Source organism: Schistocerca cancellata, chromosome 1 (genome assembly GCF_023864275.1).
Source record: "Schistocerca cancellata isolate TAMUIC-IGC-003103 chromosome 1, iqSchCanc2.1, whole genome shotgun sequence".
NCBI lineage: Eukaryota > Metazoa > Arthropoda > Insecta > Orthoptera > Acrididae > Schistocerca > Schistocerca cancellata.
Window position 1 is genome coordinate 75,791,792 of NC_064626.1, and position 26,418 is coordinate 75,818,209.

Below are 26,418 nucleotides of genomic sequence, written 5' to 3' on the forward strand. Positions count from 1 at the left end.
TACAACCTACGGTAACGAATGGATTGTGTTGGCCATTACAATTCACTCTTTTAATGTAGGTAGTGGCAGAAATTTACTGTATTGGAAAATGTAACAGAAAAAAGTAAATAAAGTAGAAAATATTTGTTTAATGCAATTGCTGAGTGAGCTATTTCATTTTTATGTAACTCTGTTAGCCTGTGGATTGTTTATGTGCACAAAGTATATGATATTCTGATTTGTAGTTGCTAATTTGTAACTCAAAGACAGTATTGACAGAGTTCTGATAGTGGATTCAGTTTGTTTCTATCAACTATACTAATAAATAAGACAATGCTGCTAAGGTATCAGTGTGTAGCCTTCTAGACAAAACCACTGAGGATAAGATACTAAATCTTTTCAAAAAATACATGTTGTGAATTAAAATGAAGACACTCAGACTAAAGGAATGTGCAATTCCATGTTATTAAAAGTTGATTAATTCTTATAACAAGGTTAACATCACAAAGGCAAAACAATATTGGATACCAGTGCTATGGTTTCATGAACGTAAGTAATTTGTTCAGGTAGACTTCCATCCTCCCTTCAAAATTATTTTCATAACTTGCACCTAGCTGTGCAATCAAAGGTAGTAAATTCAGGAATGTAAAATTTGGAACACACAAAATGCACCCAGAAAAGATGGCTGTAATTTAGGATTTGTGCAAAACATTTCAAAATTATTCTGCTGATGATATGTTCCAAGGAAAATACTATCAATGTCATTCCTCTGCCCTCTCTCATAAAATGCTTATTGTGAAAAGGCTGCTTCTGTGTACATGTGAATTTTAGAATACTAAATACATACATCAATTTTAAGGATTAACTCTGTACATATCACACTGTACAAACTTGAAGATGCCTTTTATTAAGCATTTTAATATATAACATTAAACAACAGATTTATTGCTTCATCTGTTAAAATTTTATTTACAATGTGAAATATTACTAAAAATGGATATCATCTAGTGGAAAAATCTGTTGATAGTGCTGTGTGTAGCATTTGCTATTATGTAGCATATGTTGTCAATGTTCTGTTATTAAGTTTGTGCACTATTATTATGTAAACTTAATTTATTAGGTTTGCTAGGCAGGTTACACATAATGGTGGACTAGATTTTGTGCTTTGCTTTGTGTGTGTGTGTGTGTGTGTGTGTGTGTGTGTGTGTGTGTGTGTAGGCGCGCGCGCGCATATAAATTTAAATTTATTCAAACCCCTTCCTTGACAGCGTTGATGTTTGTATTATGTTTCAACAGATTCCTAAAGTTTTGAAGATATATCATTATATGCACCAGATTAAAGACTATTTATTATGTGTCAAGAGTTCACTCTTTTCTTGATATTTATTTCCGAACATCATGCTACAACATCATATCAGGGTTAAATGATTGTTTTCTCACCATGTTGGGAGGTCTTAAATAATATAAAATACAACTGAATATCTTAGGGACCTTTTGGATCCCAGTCTCCCATCATTTACATATTTGTGTAGTGTAGCATTACTGAATTTTGGACATCTGTTTCTTCAGTTGAAAAATAAGTTAAAAAGGATTCAAAAGCTCAGATACCAGCATAACTTCAGTTACATATGTAGCTTGTTTGTACTTTTCAGTTGAATTTGTAACAGAATTGATTGTTCTAGCTGGTATTTCCTAACTTTGTTTTTGGCAGATAATTAATAACTCGTCAGTTGAAACTGGAACAGATGAGAGTTGGTCAAACACACATGCACTGCAGAAAACTGTGACACTCAAACTTTTTCATTTCTTGTGTGTAATAGGTGAGGTAGAAGAACGAAGTCTGGAAAGAGAGCTAAATGTTGCCCAACACCCAAATTTAATGGATTCACAGAAGAGATCAATATTGTTCTAAGCAGAAATTAATCTGAAGGTTCATTTGGGTACTACTGTCATCTACTATGCATTATCCTGGTGCTGGATATATGTGCCCACCTTTACCAACCTTAGAAACAGTTTACTGAGTCAGTCATAGAATTAATTTCAAATTAGGATAGAAAACTAATCACTTGTTAGGTTCATATTTTTGCATGATTAACATTCTGACAAATATGAAAGGCCATGTATGTGCCATAAAAGAACCTAGGTGCCCTGATATTCAAACGCCCAAACCTTCAGGTTATTATTCTGAGGCTTAATTCAAACTACTACCTAGCTATTTAATGTGTGGATGCATTGCTGTAAATAGTTGTCTAAATGGAGTGATATTCTATTTTGTTGGAAGGATTGGCAGTAAACTGAAGTCCTAGTACATTTAGTACCTTATATATTAGTCCTTCAATACTAATCTCAGAAATTAGATGCTGTCTTGGATTTAATATTCTTGCAGCCCAATATCCATCTTCTGTGTTCCCTGATCCTATAAGCAATGAATGTCAAAGGAAATGTTGCTGAGAGACATTCTACAGTACTGCTATAAAGGAAAATAATATCTGCAAATGGAAGATAAAGTGGACCAAATATTTAAAAAACAATGATGAGTTTAATTCAGAGAAGACAAAAGATGATAACAATTAATTCATAGAGTAATTTGTTTTTCTGCAAAGTGATGTAGAGTAGTATTATCAAAGTAGCATCACCTACATACAGTCTGTTTCAAAATCAACATTCTTTGTTTACTATATTATATGTGTTAAAGCATACATTCCACTTATTTATACTGAGTACTGAGCTTGGATAAAATGTAGCAAGGAGTTGTATTATATCTTAATTTTCTTAAATGTGTTTGTCATTCATCTTGTACACTGCTGGAAAAAATAATGCTGCACTCTCAAGAACTGTTTCACTTAAAAAAAAAAAAGACTGTAGTAAGAGATACGGCAGTGTTGTTATTGTGGTCAGTTTAATGCAGCTCTCTGTGTTAGTCTATCCTGGGCAAGCATCATCATCTCTGCATAACTACTTCAACCTAGATCCATTTGAACAAGCTTACTGTAGTCAATCCTTGGCCTCCCCATACAAGTGCCCCCCCCCCCCCCCCCCCATTTCCCACCAGTACCAAATTGATAATTCCTTGATGTCCCATGATGTGTCCAACAAATGATCCCTTCTTTTTATCAAGCTGCACCATAAATTTCTTTTCTTCCCAAATTTGATTCAGTAACTCATTTGTAAAATAAGATCATTTAATTCTGGTTTCAAATAACTTCCAGGAATTCAGCCAGGTAACACTTTCAGCGACCACCGATATTTCGGCGGGAGAACACCCCGCCATTTTCAAGGCATCGCTGAAAGTGTTACCTGGCTGAATTCCCGGAAGTTATTTGAAAGTTGTATACGCCAGGAGAAACTCAAGTCTCACATTTAATTCTGGTGTTTGACATTTCACAGTATGCAATATTCCAACAGTCACATAAAAAACATCTTGCACCAGTGCTCTGCTTCAACAGTGGTTTCAGAACTGACATCCTAATGGATGTAGTAAACCTTATTTTCTCTTCTCCCACACCCCCTTTTCTTCGCAACCATATGTGATGCCATTGCATTTTGGGTAACTGCACTAGTACTGCTCAGCAGGTCTGTGCCGCACGAATGCAATCATCAGTCTTATATAGGTGGGACTTATTCATACCCTGGCCACAGAGGTTGGCTTTGAATTCTAGGGAAGCTGAGGTCAAATTCCTCAGCAGCTAGCCAGATTTAGGTTTTCTGTGGTTTCGCTGAATCAATTAAATCGAATCCAAAGATGATTTTTGCCAAGGTACTGTGCTGAATTTCTTCCCCATCCTGGCCCAGTATGAGCTTGTGCTTCATCTTGAAAGACATTGGGTTGTTAATATCTTAATATTTCTTTCTTCATTTGCGCAATGTTACTCATAAAATACATTTGTGCTGTAAAATGCATATGGTATGTTCCATAGACCCATGCTGAAAACATTGAAATAATACTGAAGCAATGTGATCAGCATATCTGCACCCCTCAACAGGTCAGTTGAGCTACTGTAATGCCCATTGGGCAATTTTATTCAAATAAGCTTAGGTCTGCAACAGATGCACACTAGTGTTGTGATGCCATATATAGCTACATCCTAACATCTCTTCTGACTTGACTGTTAACTTCTAACAGCACACTAGTGTTGTGATGCCATATATAGCTACATCCTAACATCTCTTCTGACTTGACTGTTAACTTCTAACAGCACAACAGTGACTGCCCCAACACATTACTCAGTAGCACCACAACCTGTCTAAATGCACATATTAACTATATTCCACAGAACACAGAAATAATTAGTGTAGAGATATTTTTCCAGCAGTGTACAGACAAAACATCAGTATCTAATACTGTTCATGTTGCGCCTTTATATTGTGTAAGTTTTGGATAAATTCCTTTTTGTCTTAATTTCAGAGTTATTTTATGTAAGACTTTGAGTAAATCATACATTGTTAAACTTTTTTTTCTGTGTGCAAATTTTACAGTAAAACATGCTTCCTATTAAATTTTGTTTTGCTTTGGGCAAGTGTATTGCATTGTATTTCCTTTACTTTCCAGCTGGCAATATGCATAAGCTACTTATATACTGAATATTATTATACCTTTAAAAATATGTAAGCTGTCTTCATACTTACATCACCCAAACATAGAAACTTACATACTAGATGACGTACATTGACAAGTATAGGCCAAAAATGAATCTTCTGAGAACTTGGGGGAGAGCCATTTGGGAGTAGACCAGTTGCTACTTGATTTTGGAACCGATAGTCATGATGTTTTTTTTTCTTTTTTCTTTCAATAAAATAACCAACAAATTACAAAGCTGACTTTAAACTTTTTTGTACCCCCTTAAGATTGTATTATATATTTTTTAAGTAAAAAAACTGTATTATGTATTTTTTAAGCAAAAAAACTTTCACCCAGAGGACTCTACAAGACATCAATCAAAGACCTTCATGGAGTGCGAGGGCAGTTGGTGGGAGCTCTGATCACCACAACTTTGAACCTAGAACAGAATTTCAAACACTGCTTTGAAGTGATGATACTGTCTAACGTAGACTGTAGGAATATTAAAAAAATAATTGTTTTTAACAAGACAGTGGCACTCTAAAATAAAAGTCAAATTTTGTGATAAAGTCATTATAAAAATGTGCACCAAAACTCAAAATTAAAATATATTGCAAAAATCTTACGTACTACAGTAGCAAAAATGCAGACTCGCAAGTTACAAAAAGATATAATGTAATTGTATGTGTATCTCATGAGTTACAGCTCCCATCAACTTGAAAAATGTTGTTTTGAAAAAAAAAAAAAAAGCTTTTAAAGTTTCAATTAGTGCTTTTTTTAATACTGAAGTTGAACAAACCTTTAATTGGTAATGCTAGCATCATACACTTGGCCTTTTCTTTCTGTCGGTGTTGAAACACTCCCATTTTGACAAAATAACATTGACTAACTGACTTTCACTTACAAATCGAAGAATTTTTTTGCACAATTTGGATTAATTTCCAAATCTTTTCTATCCATATAAATATGTTTCTTTGTTAATTTCAAGCACTCGCATTTTACTTCATATAAAAATGCGAGCAAAATGACAAGTTAAGCAGATGCGGGACAAGCACATGCTTTCAGACTGTTTACAATAAACACATCATGTTACGAAGAGAAATCTTGTTGAAAATAGTATTTTAGTTGATACTTATACCCTCTGTGTTACTATGCAAAACTGCAGTTTTAACACATTATAACACTTATGTCACACTTTATATGAAAGAATCTTAAAAATGGGCTCTCTGTGGAACATGTTAAGCCAATGAGAAAATTAGGCTAAAAAAAAAATATTCTGCCCTGGCCTACCTCCTTCATTACATTTTAGTGAGTAAAGGAAATTAAGTAGGGTACAGTCCAACATTGAAGTGAATGTCCAAGCTCTTCAGATGTTTTACTTATTCATCCTGGCAACATTATGGCACCAAGCGAGGTGGTGCAATGATTAGCACATTGGACTCGCGTCTGGGAGGATGACAGTTCACACCCACTTCCAGCCATGATTTAAGTTTTATGTGATTTCCCTAAATTGCTTCAGGCAGATGATAGGATGACTCCTTTGAAAGGGCTTAACCAACTTCCTCCCTGTCCTTCCCTAATCCAATGGGACTGATGAACTCCCTATTTGGTCCCCATCCCCAGATCAACCAGTATTATGGCCATCAGGTCCTGTCTTACATCTAATCATGGTCTACATAATTTATATTATTTTCATTATGATACCTATGTTAAACTGAAAATTATTTTTTATGTCATTTTAACCAACTTGTTTGTTTTTTCATGTCATTTTAGATAACTTGACCTCATGGAATGCAAGCGCTTGCCTGGTTAACTTTCTGTTTTGATTTTTTACCCTGGTAGGTCCACAGTGGATGTAAAGTGAAGTCTTACTCCATTTCCAAAAGGATAATACACTGCAGTGCCAAAGAAACTGGTCTAGGCATGCGTATTCAAATACAGAGATATGTAAACAGACAGAATATTATGCTGCAGTCAGCAACGCCTGTATAAGACAACAAGTGTCTGGCACAGTTGTTAGATCAGTTACTGCTGCTACAATGGCAGGTTACCAAGAAATTAAGTGAGTTTGAACATGATGTTATAGTCAGCGCATGAACGATGGGACTCAGCATCTCTGAGGTAGCGATGAAGAGGGGATTTTTCTGTATGACCATTTCACGGGTGAACCATGAATATCAGGAATCATCAAATCTCCGACATTGCTGTGACCGGAAAAAGATCCTGCAAGAACAGGACCAACAATGACTATAGAGAGAATTATTCAGCATGACAGAAGTGCAACCGTTCTGCAAATTGTTGGAGACTTCAAATCAGCAAGTACCAGCATGTGAACCATTCAATGAAACATCATCGATATGAACTATGAATCCATGGACCTAGCATGTCATCAAGGGACTGTTCAAGCTGGTGGCGGTCCTGTAATGGTGTGAGGCATGTGCAGTTGGAGTGATATGGGACCCCTGATATGTCTAGATACAACTCTGACAGGTGACATGTACATAAGTATCCTGTCTGATCACCTGTATCCGTTCATGCACATTGTGCCTTCTGATAGACTTGGGCAATTCCAGCAGGACAATGCAACACCATAAATGTCCAGAATTGCTACAGAGTGGCTCCAGGAACACTCTTCCAAGTTTAAACATTTCCGCTGGCTACCAGACTCTCCAGACACAAACATTACTGAGCATACACTCCTGGAAATTGAAATAAGAACACCGTGAATTCATTGTCCCAGGAAGGGGAAACTTTATTGACACATTCCTGGGGTCAGATACATCACATGATCACAATGACACAACCACAGGCACATAGACACAGGCAACAGAGCATGCACAATGTCGGCACTAGTACAGTGTATATCCACCTTTCGCAGCAATGCAGGCTGCTATTCTCCCATGGAGACGATCGTAGAGATGCTGGATGTAGTCCTGTGGAACGGCTTGCCATGCCATTTCCACCTGGCGCCTCAGTTGGACCAGCGTTCGTGTTGGACGTGCAGACCGCGTGAGACGACGCTTCATCCAGTCCCAAACATGCTCAATGGGGGACAGACCCGGAGATCTTGCTGGCCAGGGTAGTTGACTTACGCCTTCTAGAGCACGTTGGGTGGCACGGGATACATGTGGACGTGCATTGTCCTGTTGGAACAGCAAGTTCCCTTGCCGGTCTAGGAATGGTAGAACGATGGGTTCAATGACGGTTTGGATGTACCGTGCACTATTCAGTGTCCCCTCGACGATCACCAGTGGTGTACGGCCAGTGTAGGAGATCGCTCCCCACACCATGATGCCGGGTGTTGGCCCTGTGTGCCTCGGTCGTATGCAGTCCTGATTGTGGCGCTCACCTGCACGGCGCCAAACACGCATACGACCATCATTGGCACCAAGGCAGAAGCGACTCTCATCGCTGAAGACGACACGTCTCCATTCGTCCCTCCATTCACGCCTGTAGCGACACCACTGGAGGCGGGCTGCACGATGTTGGGGCGTGAGCGGAAGACGGCCTAACGGTGTGCGGGACCGTAGCCCAGCTTCATGGAGACGGTTGCGAATGGTCCTCGCCGATACCCCAGGAGCAACAGTGTCCCTAATTTGCTGGGAAGTGGCGGTGCGGTCCCCTACGGCACTGCGTAGGATCCTACGGTCTTGGCGTGCATCCGTGCGTCGCTGTGGTCCGGTCCCAGGTCGACGGGCATGTGCACCTTCCGCCGACCACTGGCGACAACATTGATGTACTGTGGAGACCTCACGCCCCACGTGTTGAGCAATTCGGCGGTACGTCCACCCGGCCTCCCGCATGCCCACTATACGCCCTCGCTCAAAGTCCGTCAACTGCACATACGGTTCACGTCCACGCTGTCGCGGCATGCTACCAGTGTTAAAGACTGCGATGGAGCTCCGTATGCCACGGCAAACTGGCTGACACTGACGGCGGCGGTGCACAAATGCTGCGCAGCTAGCGCCATTCGAACGGCCAACACCGCGGTTCCTGGTGTGTCCGCTGTGCCGTGCTTGTGATCATTGCTTGTACAGCCCTCTCGCAGTGTCCGGAGCAAGTATGGTGGGTCTGACACACCGGTGTCAATGTGTTCTTTTTTCCATTTCCAGGAGTGTATTTGAAGATAGTAACTGTTCTCGAAAGAACAGATACCATTGATGACCGTGCAGCTTCTCTAGAATAAATGATATTTAACTGAAACCCTCAGCTGCTGACAGGTACCTCAGTGGGGACAGCTGAAAATGTGTGCCCCGACCAGGACTCGAACCCTGGATCTCCTGCTTACATGGCAGATGCTCTGTCCATCTGAGCCACCGAGGACACAGATGAATAGCACGACTACAGGGACTTATCCCTTGCACGCTTCCCATGAGACCCACATTCGCAACTGCTCACAATCTACATACAAAATGTTCCTAATAGATATCTAGGATGCCTTGCAACAAGCTGTTCAGAAGAGATCTTCACCCCCTCATACATTTACGGATAGCCCTGCAGGATTCATGGTGTCAATTCCCTCCAGCACTACTTCAGACATTAGTCGATAGAGTTCATGTCATGTCAAGCTGTGGCACTTTTGCTTGCTTGCAGGGCCCCTACATGAAATTAGGCAGGTGTACCAGTTTCTTTGGCTCTTCAGTGTACATTATGCTATGTCTTCTTACTATAGAGAACATTCCAATAACCCCATTTAAAATTATACTGAGAGAGTTTTGCAGCATTACATATCTATATTTTCCTAAGATATTAGCTTAAAAATTCAAAAAGACAGAAGAATGAGAAGTGTTGTAATGTTCCCATGCTGGTTCTTTCCCCGATTGCAGATTTTATCTCGAGCAGTTAATACTAAATATTTTACTGCTCTCCTTTTTCTTGACTGTGGCTGTGTCAATTTGTGGATTACTAGTTTGAATTTTGCAGCCTTCACTTGAAGATAAATACTTAATGCAATACTCATTTTCATAAATAAATGGACCGAGCGAGGTAGCGCAGTGGTTAGACACTGGACTCGCATTCGGGAGGACAACGGTTCAATCCCGCGTCCGGCCATCCTGATTTAGGTTTTCCGTGATTTCCCTAAATCACTCCAGGCCAATGCTGGGATGGTTCCTCTGAAAGGGCACGGCCGACTTCCTTCCCCATCCTTCCCTAATCCTTCGCTAATCCGATGAGACCGATGACCACGCTGTCTGGTCTCCTTCCCCAAACCAACCAACCAACCATAAATAAATGCAACTCTTCTCCACTGTATTCATGCTAATATATTCTTTCAGCTGAGCATGTGGAACACTCTAATACAATTGCTTTCAGCTTGTAACAGAACTGAGAAAATTACAACAAACTCATGATTCCAGATCAGAAATACACATGAATAACAATCTTTGTTTGTCTTCCCAAATCGATACCAGGATGGTTCAACTTTTACTGATTTGCTGCTCCAAGCTGGGCGATGATACCTGGAATGTGCACAAATGTCTACAAAGATATTTCCTCTCATAAAGTTAGTGTGATCACCATCCCACCATGAACATACGTGTCATCACTTGATATCTACATCTACATCTGTGCTCTGTAAAGCACTGAAGCACTGTGAGGTGCATGGCAGGGGATGCATCCCATTGTACCAGTTTTTAGGGTTTCTTCCTGTTCCATTCCCATATGAAGTGTAGAAAGAACTATTGAACACCTCTGTGCTTGCCTTAACTCTTCTAATCTTATCCTCACTGTCCCTATGTGAGCAATACATAGGGGCTGTAATATATTCCTAGAGTCATCGTTTAAAGCTGGTTCTTGATATTTTGTTTTAATAGACTTTCTCGGCACAGTTTACGTCTGACTTCCAGAATCTTCCAGTTCAGTTCCTTTAGTATCTCTGTGACACACTCCCACAGATCAAACAAACCTATGACCATTCATGCTGCTCCTCTTTATATACATTCAATACCTCCTGTTAGTCCTATTTGGTATGGGTCCCACACACTTGAGCAGTATTCTGGAACCGGTTGCACGAGTGATTTGTAAGCAGTCTTCTTTGTAGACTGCACTTCCCCAGTATTCTACCAATAAACTGAAGTCTACCACCTGCTTTACACACAACTGAGCCTATGTGATCATTTCATTTCATATCCCTATGAAGTGTTACGCCCAGGTATCTGTACGAGTTGTCTGATTCAATAGTGACTCATTGGTGTTATAGTCATGACACGACATTTTTTTTTGTTTTGAGAAGTGCACAATTTTACATTTCTGCACATTTACAGCAAATTGCCATCTTTGCACCACTTTGAAACCTTTTCAAGATATGACTTAGTATTTATGCAGCTCCTTTCAGACAGTACTTCATCGTAGATAATTGCATCATCGGCAAAAAGTCTGAGTTTACTATTAATATTGCCTGCAAGGTCATTAATGTACAACATGAACAGCAAGAGTCCCAACACACTTCTCTGGGCCACATTGAAGTTACTTCTACATCTGACGATGACTCTCCATCCAAGATAACCTGCTGTGTCCTCCCTACCAAAAAGTCTTCAATCCAGTCACAAATTTCCCTTGATACCCTATGTGCTCATACTTTCAACAATAAGCATAGTTATGGTACTGAATCAAATGCTTTTTGGAACTCAAGAAATATTGCATCTTCCTGACTGCCCTCATCCAAAGCTTTCAATATTTCATGTGAGAAAAGTATGAGTTGGGTTTCACGAGATCAATGTTTTCGAAATCCAAGCTGGTTGACACTGAGGAAGTCATTCTCTTCAAGATAGCACATTATGTTTGAGCTCAGAATATGTTCAAAGATTCTACAACAAATTGATGTCAAGGATATTGGATCACTGCTAGTACCCTTTGTGTAAATGGATGTGAACTGTGCCTTTTTCCAAGACATGGGCACTTTTTTTTTTTTCTTTTCAAAGGCTCTACGATAGATAATAACTAGAAGAGGGGCTACCTCAGCCGCAAATTCAATATAGAATGGGATACGAAACTATTGGGCCTGGAGTTTTGTTCAATTTTAATGATTTTACTTATTATTCCTCTTTCCAGTGGTATGACGGTTAAATTGAGGCAATTCTCCTGGGTTTTCCTTCGTAAAGGAACCTTTGGAAATGAAGTTATGCATTTCAGTTTTTGCTTTGCTGCCCTCAATTAAAGTTCCTGTCTCATTCACTAGGGGCTGGACACTGACTTTATTCCTACTTACAGCCTTTACATATGACCAGAATTTATTTCAGGTTTGTGAAAAATCCTTTGACAATATTCTGCTACGATAATCATTGAAGGCATCACACATTGCTCTCTTGACAGTCAAATACATTTCATTCAGCATCTCTCTGACTATAGCACTATGCTTTGATTTACAAATATTATGCAGTATTTGCTGCTTGTGACTGTGTACTATGGAGTTTCCCTCCCCTTATGAACTATTCTACTGGGTGCATATCTATCCACTGCATGCCCAGCTATTCTTTTAAACTTGAGCCATAGATCCTCTACATGCTCCTACTCTGAGCTGAAAGTTTCTAGTTCTTCTTTGAGACATGACACTACTGATGTGTTATGTAGTTTACTGAACACATATTTCTTTCTGCTTGTTTTAGTTGTCCTTTGTATCTGGGTAATCATCATTGCCACATCTGCAGCGTGTTCACTGATACCAGTTTCGAAGTGGATATACTCAAAGAAGTCAGGTTAATTGGTTGCTATTTTCATCACGAGTGGGGTTCCTAATTATCTGTTCTTGGTAGTTTCCAGAGAATGCATTTAGTAATGTTTTGTAGGATGTCTTACCACGCCTAACACTAACAAAACTGTATTTTCCCAATTAATTGTTGGGTGATTAAAGTCTCTGATGATGATTACAGTATGACTGGGGAAATTGCGTACAAGTGAACTGGCATTTTCTCTAAAGTTTTCAATTAAATCAGGAGATTTTATGCCCACACCTAATATTGATACTTGCCCAAACAATCTCACATGCAGCTTCAGTTTCTATCTAGTTTCTATCACCTCTACTTCCTATTTGTCTATCCTCTCAATAGACAGTTTTTTTTGTCAAAAAAACAAAAAAAAACAAAAAGAATGTTGCTGTCAATTTCAGGTATATATGACTCACCACATGAAAGATAAATAAAAAAATTGCAAAATAGTTGTGCTCTCTTATATAATAATGCAGTGTATCGTTTTACTGTTTGCGAGTATCAGTCATTGGAAAGGTAAACATAGGGTTACACATCACTCTTTTGGAGTGATATGTAATACCACATATTCCTCCAGTACGTCATTTATTATACTTCATTCAAATGTTAATTTATGCAAATAAATAATTACTTTCACAAGTGCAGTCAATTCCTTACACAAAAAATTTCCCTGCTGCTATCTCATAAGAGTTAGTTTCATTTTAAGCTTTTCTTTCCTAGCCATCTTGCTTTAGTGGTTTTATATACACAAACAATATGTTCTTAACCGGAGTTACATCCACATTTAACACTTATAGCTACCTCCTATTATCTTGTTCATATCTCACATTTAACATCTTATTATCTCCTTAACTTCTCATTTCCAAGCAGCTGCAGCACTATTTTCTTAATGTTCTCTTCAAAATCGAATTATAAGATGCAGCTTTTAAAATTTTCAGCTTTTGGGATAACAGAACATATTCTGCAATATTCTATATAATAATTTGTTACACCTTTTTATCTCAATAACCATACAGGCAGAGTTACATTTTGAGACATAGTAATTTTAGACTTAATGCAGTTTGCATACAATGCTGCTTTTACCTTCTGAACCTTCAGTATTTTAACCATACAAACTCGGGCACTTTATCTGATTTTCAGTAATTTTCTCCTTAATTTATTCAGCCATCTACTACAACTCAGGTACATTTACTTTAGCAGAAACTGTCAATAATACCTTCCTCAGAAGCACATCTCCTTTAAGTCACACATTTTCCAAAGAGCTGGTGTTCTTATATATTGCCAATTCCAGATCAAAGTGGTCTACGTCACTGATGTGCAGCATTTCAAAACAGAGTTTTTTTCCCCCGAATGCTACAAAAAAATCAGTTTCCTTTGAAATTCTACTTTCTTTTGTGGTAGAGGAAGGACCAGTGTAACTTAGAGCATTGATACAGTGGTTGTATCTGTGGTGATAACTGTAAATTTTGAGGAATAAAGACTCAGACAACTTAGAAATTAATCAAAACCAATATATTGTTGAGTATATATAATCTCTCATACCCAATAACCCAAAAAACATCAAATAATTATTTCTGGGGAAGCAATTTTTTTATATAAGTGGTTAATTACGCAAAGTATTGTATTAATTATTTTCTAAACAGTTTTTGTAAACAGAAACAAATAAATGACACACATTTTTATAAATATGCCTAATGCAGTTTAATAGATTATTAATGATGTTCTTCTGATGGGTGGTAGTATTTGGAATATTTTCCTTCTAACTTTTTCTGGCGCAAATTTTGAAAAGGCAGCATAAAACTTACACCTTTAGCTACTATAAAACTGCCAAACTAGACTTGGTGTACTGCAGATCTGGAATATTTTATACCCCCTCACATTTTTCTGAATGAAAAAGGTATCTCATGTTCACCAAATAAGCCTTCAGCTACAACAATAACAGGAAATAACAGCTAGGCCTATTTTTAGGTTCATCAAAAATTTGAATTTTTACACATTGACCTACCATCAACTGGGGCTACATTGGCCCGGTTATTTGCAAATTCTAGTTTAATTCTGTAATATTTTGAATAAATCTTAACAGATGTTTACCCAACTATCACACCACATTAATGGCTTCTGCAGACCTTTTTGGTAACTGATTTTATGTTTTCAAAAAGTGGGCCAATTTTGTACCAAAGTGGGGCTACTTTGTCCCAATAAATGTTTTTCCTTATTAATAACCCTTTTCATCATTTTGGGTCAATTGTACACCTGATTATAGGGAATTGTGATAGTACAGCAACAAAACATAGCAATATTTCAAGGAATTTTAGTTTATTTACAAGAAAATTCTGAACCGAACAAATCCATTATTCGTACCTGCATACAACAAATATTATTGCTACACATTACAAAATTAATTTAAATATTTAAACAAAACAGTGGAATGCTTTACACTATATCTGATATATACTGTCTTCCCCTCTTGGAAAGCAGTTTTGGTGGGGAAATTTTTCTTGCAACAGATGATCGCAGATATGTCATTATGTCTTTCTTGTGAGGCCACTTCCAGCATTTCTTACTTTTCTCCATGCAGTCCACTGTAGGGCCTTCCAGAAGGTCTATTTTTAGGGTCACTCCAGGGTATTCTTGTTCATCATAAATAACTGTCACAAAGTCACCCACTTTTACAATAGTCAACAAATCCTCTATGTGTAGATTCTTGCTGCTCACTGATTTCTTCCTCAGAAATTTCCAACTCTGATAATAAATCATGAATGCTGAAATTATCAGACTCTGACTCTGAAGCTTCAAAGGCCTCTATTATTTTTCTTGGTCTTCCCTTCTTTTTCAGAATACAACTGTCGTCACTCGAAACAGAGGCAATTGTACCTGAAGTTAGGGGTGAATCATTCAAGTCTTGTGGGCAGATACTTTTTCCTGGTGGAAAATTTAATTTCCTGCGTCTCCTCTTTCCTACTGGTGTCTTACATTCATTCCTTTTCTGAATCAGATGCTGTACGAAAGCATTTCTGATGTCCTCTACTGCAACTTCTTCATTTGGCTAAGGATTCGAAAGAGCGTTTCTATCAAAGGGATGTATCCCACATTTACGGAAGCCAGAAATTAAATTTTTTGCCTTTCCACTGTGTTCCATCTCTGACATGAGTTTCCTCAAAAGTTGAGAGAACACATCTTTTGGCAGCACTTCATGTTTCTTTCCACTTGGAGAGTCCTTCCACTGTCTCAAAATATATCTCCAAGCTTTCTTCATTGGAGCAAAATATGCTACATCCAGAGGCTGTGTGAGGTGGGTGGAGCTAGGAGGGAGACACACAAATCTAATGTTATTTTCCTCACACTGTTGTAGGATTTCTGGATTAATGTGAGTAGACAAGTTGCCACCAATCACTAATTTCATGCCTTGCTGTTTGTTGAGTCTTGGTAGCAAAAGAACCCTAGACCAGTCCTCAAATGTTGCACCATCAAACCATCCATGTTTAGTGCGATAGTAATGGCATCCTACTAGACCACCTTCAGTCCATGTTGTCCATAGATTCTCAGCTCGATAGACAACCTCTGGTGGTAACAGCTCTCCCACAGCATTCCCACACAGCATAATAGATGTTCAAGTTTTTGAGCTATTCATGATTTTCTCCACATATTTAATCACTTTCTTGCAAATTACATTGACTGTGCCAGGATTATCACTAAGGTTGGTCTCGTCATAATTCCAAATGTTTTCTGGAGAGACTTCCTTAACTGAAACCTCAAGGTGGTCAAAATACTCATTAATGACAGTCTTGTCAATTGCTGCTCTCACACGTTTGATACTGCTACAAAATCATGTGGTTAGTTCTTTATGCCTTCTAAGGAAGGATTTAATTAATTCATAAACAGGCAGATTGTCTTTGAAGCAGTTGATCACAATGCCTTTCTTGTCCAACTAGCTTTTAATAACAAATCTAAGATGATTTTGAACAAGTGGGAAGCCAAATTCAGCCATTTTACTGATGTGATCCACAAACATTTTCTCCTCCTCAGGGCTGAATGTTGTTGGGTGACCATGTTTGTTACTAAATTTCCCTTTCACTTAATTCTTTAAGGTCCTTCTTGGAATTCCTTATGTATTTGCAGCAGTTCTCTGACTTTTTTGACCTGACCTAATTTCTTCCAAACACTTTTGTATAATTTCTGTAATTTCTCACCCCAATCTTCCTTTTATATAGACGAACCATATTTATAATCTGAAATTAAAAGAGAAAGAAAAACAAAACACTGAAAAAAAGGACCTAAGACAAGTTGAGAACCGAAAGCAAATTTGCCTGGGGCTACTTTGGCCCGGGACAAAGTAGCCCCAAAAATGGTGCCAAGTAGCTCACAATTTAATCATTTCCAAATTAAATCAACCTTATCATCTCAGCGTAAGAGTAAATGCCTTAGAGGATAAACTGTCTACTTACCAAATTTTTCTCGCTTGTGCTAGTCAGTCTACAACACAAAGTAGGAACAGAACAAAAATCGTACTGCTTTGTTGCAGTCAGAGAATGACGACACTGCACTCTGGTGGGCATTGTGAGAAGTTTTTGCGACATCACAAAAGTTAGCCGGTGCTGCCACCTATGATGTAGCATAAGTACTAGGAGCAATTGTTGACGTGTTTGCACACACTGAAAATCAAAATCTTTTTTTTCGTTGTGGGCCAAAGTAGCCCTCCCAAGGGCCAATGTAGCCCCGGTTGACGGTACTTCAGTGGTCTACCAGATAGTAATGATGTGATCTCTATTTCAATGTGTTTAGGCCTTGGATGAATAGTTAAGTTGTCACTAGTCACTTTTTATATTTTTCCATTTAGCTAAAAGTGGTTGGCATATGAATCTGTCAAAAAATGTAAAAAGTAAACAGTTAAACATCCTTCAGTTTCACCTATGACAGAAAATTATACAACCAACTGCTTAAAGAATTTTTTGTTAACAATCCAAAATATGTGTCCCATGTAAAGTATAGGCACAGAGTCTAAGGCGGATAGCATATTTACCAGAGTACAAGACGAACCGCCTCCCCCCCCCCCCCCCCCCCCCCTTTTGTCTTCAAGAGGTTACTTGAGAAAAATTTGTAATGTATTCTGACCAATGAAAATTACAAACCGTTTTATTGGCAATAATGCAAGGAGAAATAAAATAAAAAGAAATGGTTTATATTAATTTGATCCTTTCTTTTCTACATTTTTGACTTACTAACCCTGTCGTCTATGGTATCACTATTCTTAATCATCATCATCATCATCCTAACAGCACAGCTATGAAATTTTTGGCTGTTTTTTTTCCGAATATGTTGCGATTTCTGACGTTGTGGTTTCTAACCGAAAACGTATAAGATTTCGCTTCTGTGCTGATATATGTAACAATGTCTCTTGCTTCCAAACCTATAGCCTGCCTGCCGCTCCCTCATTGGCTGCTTAGGAAATTCCAACCGCCTTCCTTCCCGTCATACGTTACGATGACCGTCGACAACATTGCAGCGCGAAAGACCGAAGTAGTCATTGACCCTATCTAGATTTTTACCGTCTCCTGCAGAAATGAAGATTACTTTCCAGTTTTAAAGTCAATTCATTTCCGACTACAAATGTATTCAGGCAAACTGTAGTTTGAACATAGTAGATGTACCCAAAAAGCCAAAGTATGGTTGGCAACACGGCATAATTTGCTGTTGGCTCATACGCCCCTTGCTGCACTACTCTAGTTTTTAGGGAGGCTGGTAGTATCACATTTCCCCCTCCGAACCTTCGGCAGTCCTGTGCTTGAGCAAGTGCGAAAGATGGACAACAATATCATCTAGAGTGCAAGTCATATGTAAGAACAGCAACTAATACATAAATAAATGGTCACAACTGCGATTCAAGCTAATTTTTGAACTCCCACTCGTCTCGCGATCTTGTTACATCTGTTAGTACTATCTCCACGATTGGTCTTGCTGCTGTAATTTGTTCTCGCGATAACAATGACACAATTTAATATGATTTATTTCGTTTGGTAGACATTTCATTCTGGATTAATTTACCTTCATTGTTTCATCTTAGTATCACCATCAGTTCTAAAGCTGAAAATCCTTAAAGCCACTAACTATGAGAGCTTTTTTTACAAATATGTTCAGATAGCTACAACAAGAGTTTGTAAGATGATATAATTTCATGCTATTTCCTCGTGTGTTTCACAAAATTATCAAATTTTAACCAGAGAAATGGACTGTTGTAGTAGTTTGTTCGTAATTCTGGGATGTTCGTTGCACTAGCATCACGCAAATCAAATGTCGCGTGATTGTTCGAGCTACGTCGATTTAGTATAGAATGCTTACTGTGCGCATCTGGAAATCTGTTCGAGAGCTAATATCGTTTTCCAACCCCTGCCCTTCCTAATTTTTCTAAATAAATATGTACATGATGTCAACAGCCTAAGTTTCATCTGTAAATGTAAGGCAATTCCTATATACTCTATTAAACAACGTAAAAATGTCGACATCAGAAGCAATAGCTTAATCTGCAAATATAAGACGACCCTTTATTTTTTAAATGATGAATCTGGGAAATATGGTAAGTAAATAACGTTGACAGTAAGAGGAAAGTACTTCACTTTACACATATAACAATATAACCTAAAAATTTATTGCACTGTAAACTGCTTTAGTAAGCTATTGCCTAAATTAATTTACCTTCTAAAACTATTTCACTATGATGATATTAATCTTCATCACAGTCACAACACTCTTTCTTCACTTCTGATGGTGCCTAAACATCACTTCTTGTACAATTATTCATCGTGAGGTACGTGCTATTCTTCCGACGTATTTGTTGAGACTGGATTTCCACAACAAAACTTTATTCCAAAGTGGTAAAACTTCGACGTAGACCACTTTAAAAGTGGCTTTTTTGTGTTCAATTTTGCGGATGCGCGTAAATTTCGAACAGGACGACTACGCATACGCATTTGTGCACACAAAATTTCCTGGAAATAGAGGCTGCTCATAAAGCGCATTGCTGCCCGCTTTCGGTGGGAATCTTTACGCTTTTTAACAGATGACAGATAGAGGCTTGTGTGTATGTGATTTTGTAATGTGTTACGGTTATGCTGTGAAGCGAATTATGCGCAACAATGTCTGTTGACTCTGAAGGAAGCACTCTTTAGTTTATAGATGATTACATATAAAGAAGTCATACACAGTGCCTCTTCGAAGATTATTTGCATAAAAATTCGAGATCTTACCCTCAGCGTCAAGTATTGTTTCTCTCAGGAGTGCTAGTCCTGCATGGTTCACAGGAGAGCTTCTGTAAAGTTTGGAAGGTTGGAGACGAGGTACTGGCGGAAGTACAGCTGTGAGGACGGGGCGTGAGTCGTGCTTGGGTAGCTCAGCTGATAGAGCACTTGCCCGCGTAAGGCAAAGGTCCCGAGTTCTAGTCTCGGTCCAGCACACAGTTTTAATCTGCCAAGAAGTTTCAATATATAAAATGTCTCCAGTCATATTTTTGTAAAGAATATGACACTGTATGTTTAGAAATTGAAAAACTGAGAAGATTAAGCCAAAAATTTATGAAAAATGTTGGCCTGTATGAAAACTGTGGATGAATATTCATGCTATGGAGACTTAAAAGCACAACTGGGGAGGCAGACATTTGAACGAAAGAAGTGATCATTTAGTTTCTCAAAAAACTACCAAAAATTGAAATTAAGTGTATTGATGATGCAAAAAATACAAAATTGAAAAATACAACCTCCATTCTAGTTTCTTCTGCCATCTACGAAATTTCCAAAGATGTGCGAAGATGTTAATCACATATCATCTCATGATTAAAGTTGTATAAACAAATAAAATACAAATGACGCATTCAGAGTTGATTAACTTGCACATAACAACTAAGAGCCTCCCTTCAGTATTTCTCAGATTCTTGAATAGTCACTAAAATGCTATGTTTTGAAATGAGGAATAAATATTTCAAACTGGTATATAAGTCGCCATTTACTAGCTAATGAAATTTGATTGCCAGTCTTATTGTTGCTTTCTGAAAACTCACCAGGAATTTTCAACATTAAATAATCAGGTTCATAACCATGAAACAAGGAACAGGGATGATTTTCACAGAGACACCCACAAAGGAGAAAGGAGCACTCTACCAAAAAAGTGTAAACTACCAGCCCAAAATACTTTTTAGTGCATTGCCTTCTGCAGTAAAGAAAATTAAAGAATTTCATAAATTCAAGGTAGAGCTTAAACAATTTTTACTAACACATAGTTTTTATAGCATTGAAGAATATCTGAATATGGAAAAGTAATATTATTTATATGTACTGATACAAAATATTTGTATTTATTATCCAAGTTTTTGAAACAGATTAAAGATAAGAAACTATATTTGTATTTATTATCCAAGTTTTTGAAACAGATTAAAGATAAGAAACTATATTGTAATTGACTACATCCATACAATGTATATTGTTAATGGATGAATAAAGAGATTGATTGATTGATTGTTGCAGTTTCCCAAGCAGCAAATCTAAAATCTCGCTGTGACCTCCTTTGAAATTTGCGGACGAAACCTCATCACTTCTTATTCCTCATACCTCTGTTATTTTGATACTTCTTCACCTACAGTCGCTTTTGTGTTTTCTTTTTCTGTCACCTTTTCATCACAATAAACATAACAGAAGCTCCCGAGCAAAGAAGGGAATTCCTAGCAGACTGCTTGAATAAGGAGATAACATATGGACACGAGAACGCCCATGCGCTCTTTCCACAAATTTTTGTGTATGCGCTTTTATTCCCATGAGTCTGCGACTGCACACGACGATTGTTTGAATGCCTCTGTGCGTCCAGTAATTATCCTAATCTTACCTCACAATCCCTGTGTGAGCGATACGTAGCAGGTTGTAGTATATCCCTAGATCGTATTGCTCTTCTCTGTATACGTTCAATATCCTCTGTTAGTCCTATTTGGTATGGGCCCCACATACTTTCTTTTTTTTCTCATTTTGTTCATCATTGGTTGTTGCATTTGTTCGGAACACACATCCCATGACATCCGTTCAGGTTCACCGTCGATCCGTTCACTCAGTTTTTTATTTTATTACAGAGGGCAGCTAACCCTCTGACCAAACACACTGAGCCAAGCTTGAGCAATGTTCTGGAACCGGTCACACGAGCGACTTGGATGTACTTCCATGGTATTCTACCAATTATCCGAATCTACCACCTACTTTACCCACGACTGCACCTATCCCTACAATGTGTTACACACAGGTATTTGAATGAGGTGGCCAATTCCAACAGTGACCCATTGGAATTAAATAGGATACTCCTTTTCTCCATTTTGTGAAGTGAAAAATTTTAGATATCTGAACATTTAGAGCAAGCTCCCAATCTTTGCACCGTGTTGAAATCTTATCAATATATGACTGAATATTTATGCAGCTTCTCTCAGATAGTATTTCATTATAGTTAACTGCATCATCTGCAAAAAGCCTGGTTTTACTATACATATTGTCTGCAAGGTCATTAATATACAGGGTGAAGCGAAATTGCGCACTTGGGCTTTGCAGCGCAACTCCTCACATGTTGTTGTTGTGGTCTTCAGTCCTGAGACTGGTTTGATGCAGCTCTCCATGCTACTCTACCCTGTGCAAGCTCCTTCATCTCCCAGTACCTACTGCAGCCTACATCCTTCTGAATCTGCTTAGTGTATTCATCTCTTGGTCTCCCTCTATGATTTTTACCCTCCACGCTGCCCTCCAATACTAAATTGGTGATCCCTCAATGTCTCAAAACATGTCCTACCAACCAATCCCTTCTTCTAGTCAAGTTGTGCCACAAACTTCTCTTTTCCCCAATCCTATTCAATACCTCCTCATTAGTTATATGATCTACCCATCTAATCTTCAGCATTCTTCTATAGCACCACATTTCAAAAGCTTCTATCCTCTTCTTGTCCAAACTAGTTATCGTCCATGTTTCACTTCCATACATGACTACGCTCCATACAAATACTTTCAGAAACGACTTCCTGACACTTAAATCTATACTCGGTGTTAACAAATTTCTCTTCTTCAGAAACACTTTCCTTGCCATTGCCAGTCTACATTTTATATCCTCTCCACTTTGACCATCATCAGTTATTTTGCTCCCCAAATAGCAAAACTCCTTTACTACTTTAAGTGTCTCATTTTCTAATCTAATTCCCTCAGCATCACCCGACTTAATTCGACTATATTCCATTATCCTCATTTTGATTTTATTGATGTTCATCTTATACCCCCCCCTTTCAAGACACTGTCCATTCCATTCAACTGCTTTTCCAGGTCCTTTGCTGTCTCTGACAGAATTACAATGTCATTGGCGAACCTCAAAGTTTTTATTTCTTCTCCATGGATTTTAATACCTACTCCGAACTTTTCTTTTGTTTCCTTTACTGCTTGCTCAATATACAGATTGAATAGCATCGGGGAGAGGCTACAACCCTGTCTCACTCTCTTCCCAACCACTGCTTCCCTTTCATACCCCTCGACTATTATAACTGCCATCTGGTTTCTATACAAATTGTAAATAGCCTTTTGCTCCCTGTATTTTAACCCTGCCACCTTCAGAATTTGAAAGAGAGTATTTCAATCAACATTGTCAAAAGCTTTCTCTAAGTCTACAAATGCTAGAAACGTAGGTTTGCGTTTTCTTAATCTTTCTTCTAAGATAAGTGGTAGGGTCAGTATTGCCTCACGTGTTCCCTCATTTCTACGGAATCCAAACTGATCTTCCCCGGGGTCAGCTTCTACCAGTTTTTCCATTTGTCTGTAAAGAATTCGCGTTAGTATTTTGCAGCTGTGACTTATTAAACTGATAGTTCCGTAATTCACATCTGTCAACACCTGATTTCTTTGGGACTGGAATTATTATATTCTTCTTGAAGTCTGAGGGTATTTCACCTGTCTCGTACATCTTGCTCACCAGATGGTAGAGTTTTGTCAGGACTGGCTCTCCCAAGGCCATCAGTAGTTCTAATGAAATGTTGTCTACTCCCGGGGCCTTGTTTCGACTCAGGTCTTTCAGTGCTCTGTCAAACTCTTCACACAGTATTGTATCTTCCATTTCATCTTCATCTACATCCTCTTCCATTTTCATAATGTTGTCCTCAAGTACATCGCCCTTGTATAGACCCTCTATACACTCCTTCCACCTTTCTGCTTTCCCTTCTTTGCTTATAACTGGGTTTCCATCTAAGCTCTTGATATTCATACAAGTGGTTCTCTTTAATTTTCCTGTAGGCAGTATCTATCTTACCCCCAGTGAGATAAGTCTCTACACCCTTACATTTGTCCTCTAGCCATCCCTGCTTAGCCATTTTGCACTTCCTGTCGATCTCATTTTTGAGACGTTTGTATTCCTTTTTACCTGCTTCATTTACTGCATTTTTATATTTTCTCCTTTCATCAATTAAATTCAGTATTTCTTCTGTTACCCAAGGGTTTCTACTAGCCCTCGTCTTTTTACCTATTTGATCCTCTGCTGCCTTCACTATTCCATCCCTCAAAGCTACCCATTCTTCTTCTACTGTATTTCTTTCCCCCATTCCTGTCAATTGTTCCCTTATGCTCTTCCTGAAATTCTGTACAACCTCTGGTTCTTTCAGTTTATCTAGGTCCCATCTCCTTAATTTCCCACCTTTTTGCAGTTTCTTCAGTTTTAGTCTGCAGTTCATAAGCAATAGATTGTGGTCAGAGTCCACGTCTGCCCCTGGAAATGTCTTACAATTTAAAACCTGGTTCCTAAACCTTTGTCTTACCATTATATAATCTATCTGATACCTTTCAGTATCTCCATAGTTCTTCCATGTATACAACCTTCTTTCATGATTCTTAAACCATGTGCTAGCTATGATTAAGTTATGCTTCAGGTCCATTACATTTAGTTAGGGTTACCAATAGGACTAGCAATGTACTTTGCGAATAATGTCCTAACTCAGTTACTATTTGTATGTGTTCACCATGGTCCTACTAATTATGCCTTTCAACATTGAGTCTGGTAACAGCGTGGACGTGAACCGTATGTGCAGTTGACGGACGTTGAGCGAGGGCGTATAGTGGGCATGCGGGAGGCCGGGTGGACGTACCGCCGAATTGCTCAACACGTGGGGCGTGAGGTCTCCACAGTACATCGATGTTGTCGCCAGTGGTCGGCGGAAGGTGCACGTGCCCGTCGACCTGGGACCGGACCGCAGCGACGCACGGATGCACGCCAAGACCGTAGGATCCTACGCAGTGCCGTAGGGGACCGCACCGCCACTTCCCAGCAAATTAGGGACACTGTTGCTCCTGGGGTATCGGCGAGGACCATTCGCAACCGTCTCCATGAAGCTGGGCTACGGTCCCGCACACCGTTAGGCCGTCTTCTGCTCACGCCCCAACATCGTGCAGCCCGCCTCCAGTGGTGTCGCATACAGGCGTGAATGGAGGGACGAATGGAGACGTGTCGTCTTCAGCGATGAGAGTCGCTTCTGCCTTGGTGCCAATGATGGTCGTATGCGTGTTTGGCGCCGTGCAGGTGAGCGCCACAATCAGGACTGCATACGACCGAGGCACACAGGGCCAACACCCGGCATCATGGTGTGGGGAGCGATCTCCTACACTGGCCGTACACCACTGGTGATCCTCGAGGGGACACTGAATAGTGCACGGTACATCCAAACCGTCATCGAACCCATCGTTCTACCATTCCTAGACCGGCAAGGGAACTTGCTGTTCCAACAGGACAATGCACGTCCACATGTATCCTGTGCCACCCAACGTGCTCTAGAAGGTGTAAGTCAACTGCCCTGGCCAGCAAGATCTCCGGATCTGTCCCCCATTGAGCATGTTTGGGACTGGATGAAGCGTCGTCTCACGCGGTCTGCACGTCCAGCACGAACGCTGGTCCAACTGAGGCGCCAGGTGGAAATGGCATGGCAAGCCGTTCCACAGGACTACATCCAGCATCTCTACGATCATCTCCATGGGAGAATAGCAGCCTGCATTGCTGTGAAAGGTGGATATACACTGTACTAGTGCTGACATTGTGCATGCTCTGTTGCCTGTGTCTATGTGCCTGTGGTTCTGTCAGTGTGATCATGTGATGTATCTGACCCCAGGAATGTGTCAATAAAGTTTCCCCTTCTTGGGACAATGAATTCACGGTGTTCTTATTTCAATTTCCAGGAGTGTATATTGATGTAACAGTACATTGCAGGGTAGACATTTCTTGTAGTGAATGTGTAATCCTGACTAATTAAAAGAAAAAAATGAAAGAAAGAAGAAGAAAAAATATTGGAAAATGTAACTGTAACAGAAAAAAAGGCTTGTTGATGAGGATTGTTGAATGTGGAAAAACATTAAGGTAGAATTTGTACCCAAAGGAAAAAAGTTATAAAGGAAATTGTGAAGTTATTAGTAAAATTCGTATAATTTTCTAGGGTGTACTCATCCAGCTGCTTTTTATCTGCTGCTGGCCCGAAGCACTGTGTCCCTTCATATCCCCTGTAACTTGGTTTTTACACTAAGAATGACCAATACTAACATTATGTTTCAGAACCTTTATTCTGTATCACATCATAATTATTATGTTACATTGACAAAACTCAAAAATACTGACATGCTTACAACACTGACGTACATCTTACTTAAGCAATTACGTGCTTCTTGCACAAAATCTCATAAGACACTGACGTAGAATGCCAACATGGCTGCCCCTTTATATATAATTCTGAAAAATCCTTAGTATTGTTATAAAGGGTTTTTTAATAAAATTACAATTAAAACTGTTGCCTCAAAATTAATGACATATTTCAGCAGTTGCACTGGCTCTTATAGAGCAAATACATATATGGATTTTCAAGCATCTAACATTTTAGGAGTGTGCAAATACTCAAAATATGAAATATTAACAATACTTTTACTATTTTTATAAAATGCAAAAGATACATGGTTCGTAAAATGTTCCTACCAATTACAGGACCTATACACCTAAATACAATTATAATTTAGTAACCAGTTTCATTGCAATAATTATACAAGCACAGATCCACCTTTTGTTTGCATGAGTGATTCCTGTTTATTTCAAATTGGATCAAAAAATACGTGTTTTAAATGGGTTTCAATGGACTGTTACATCTCAACAACCCTCAAAAGG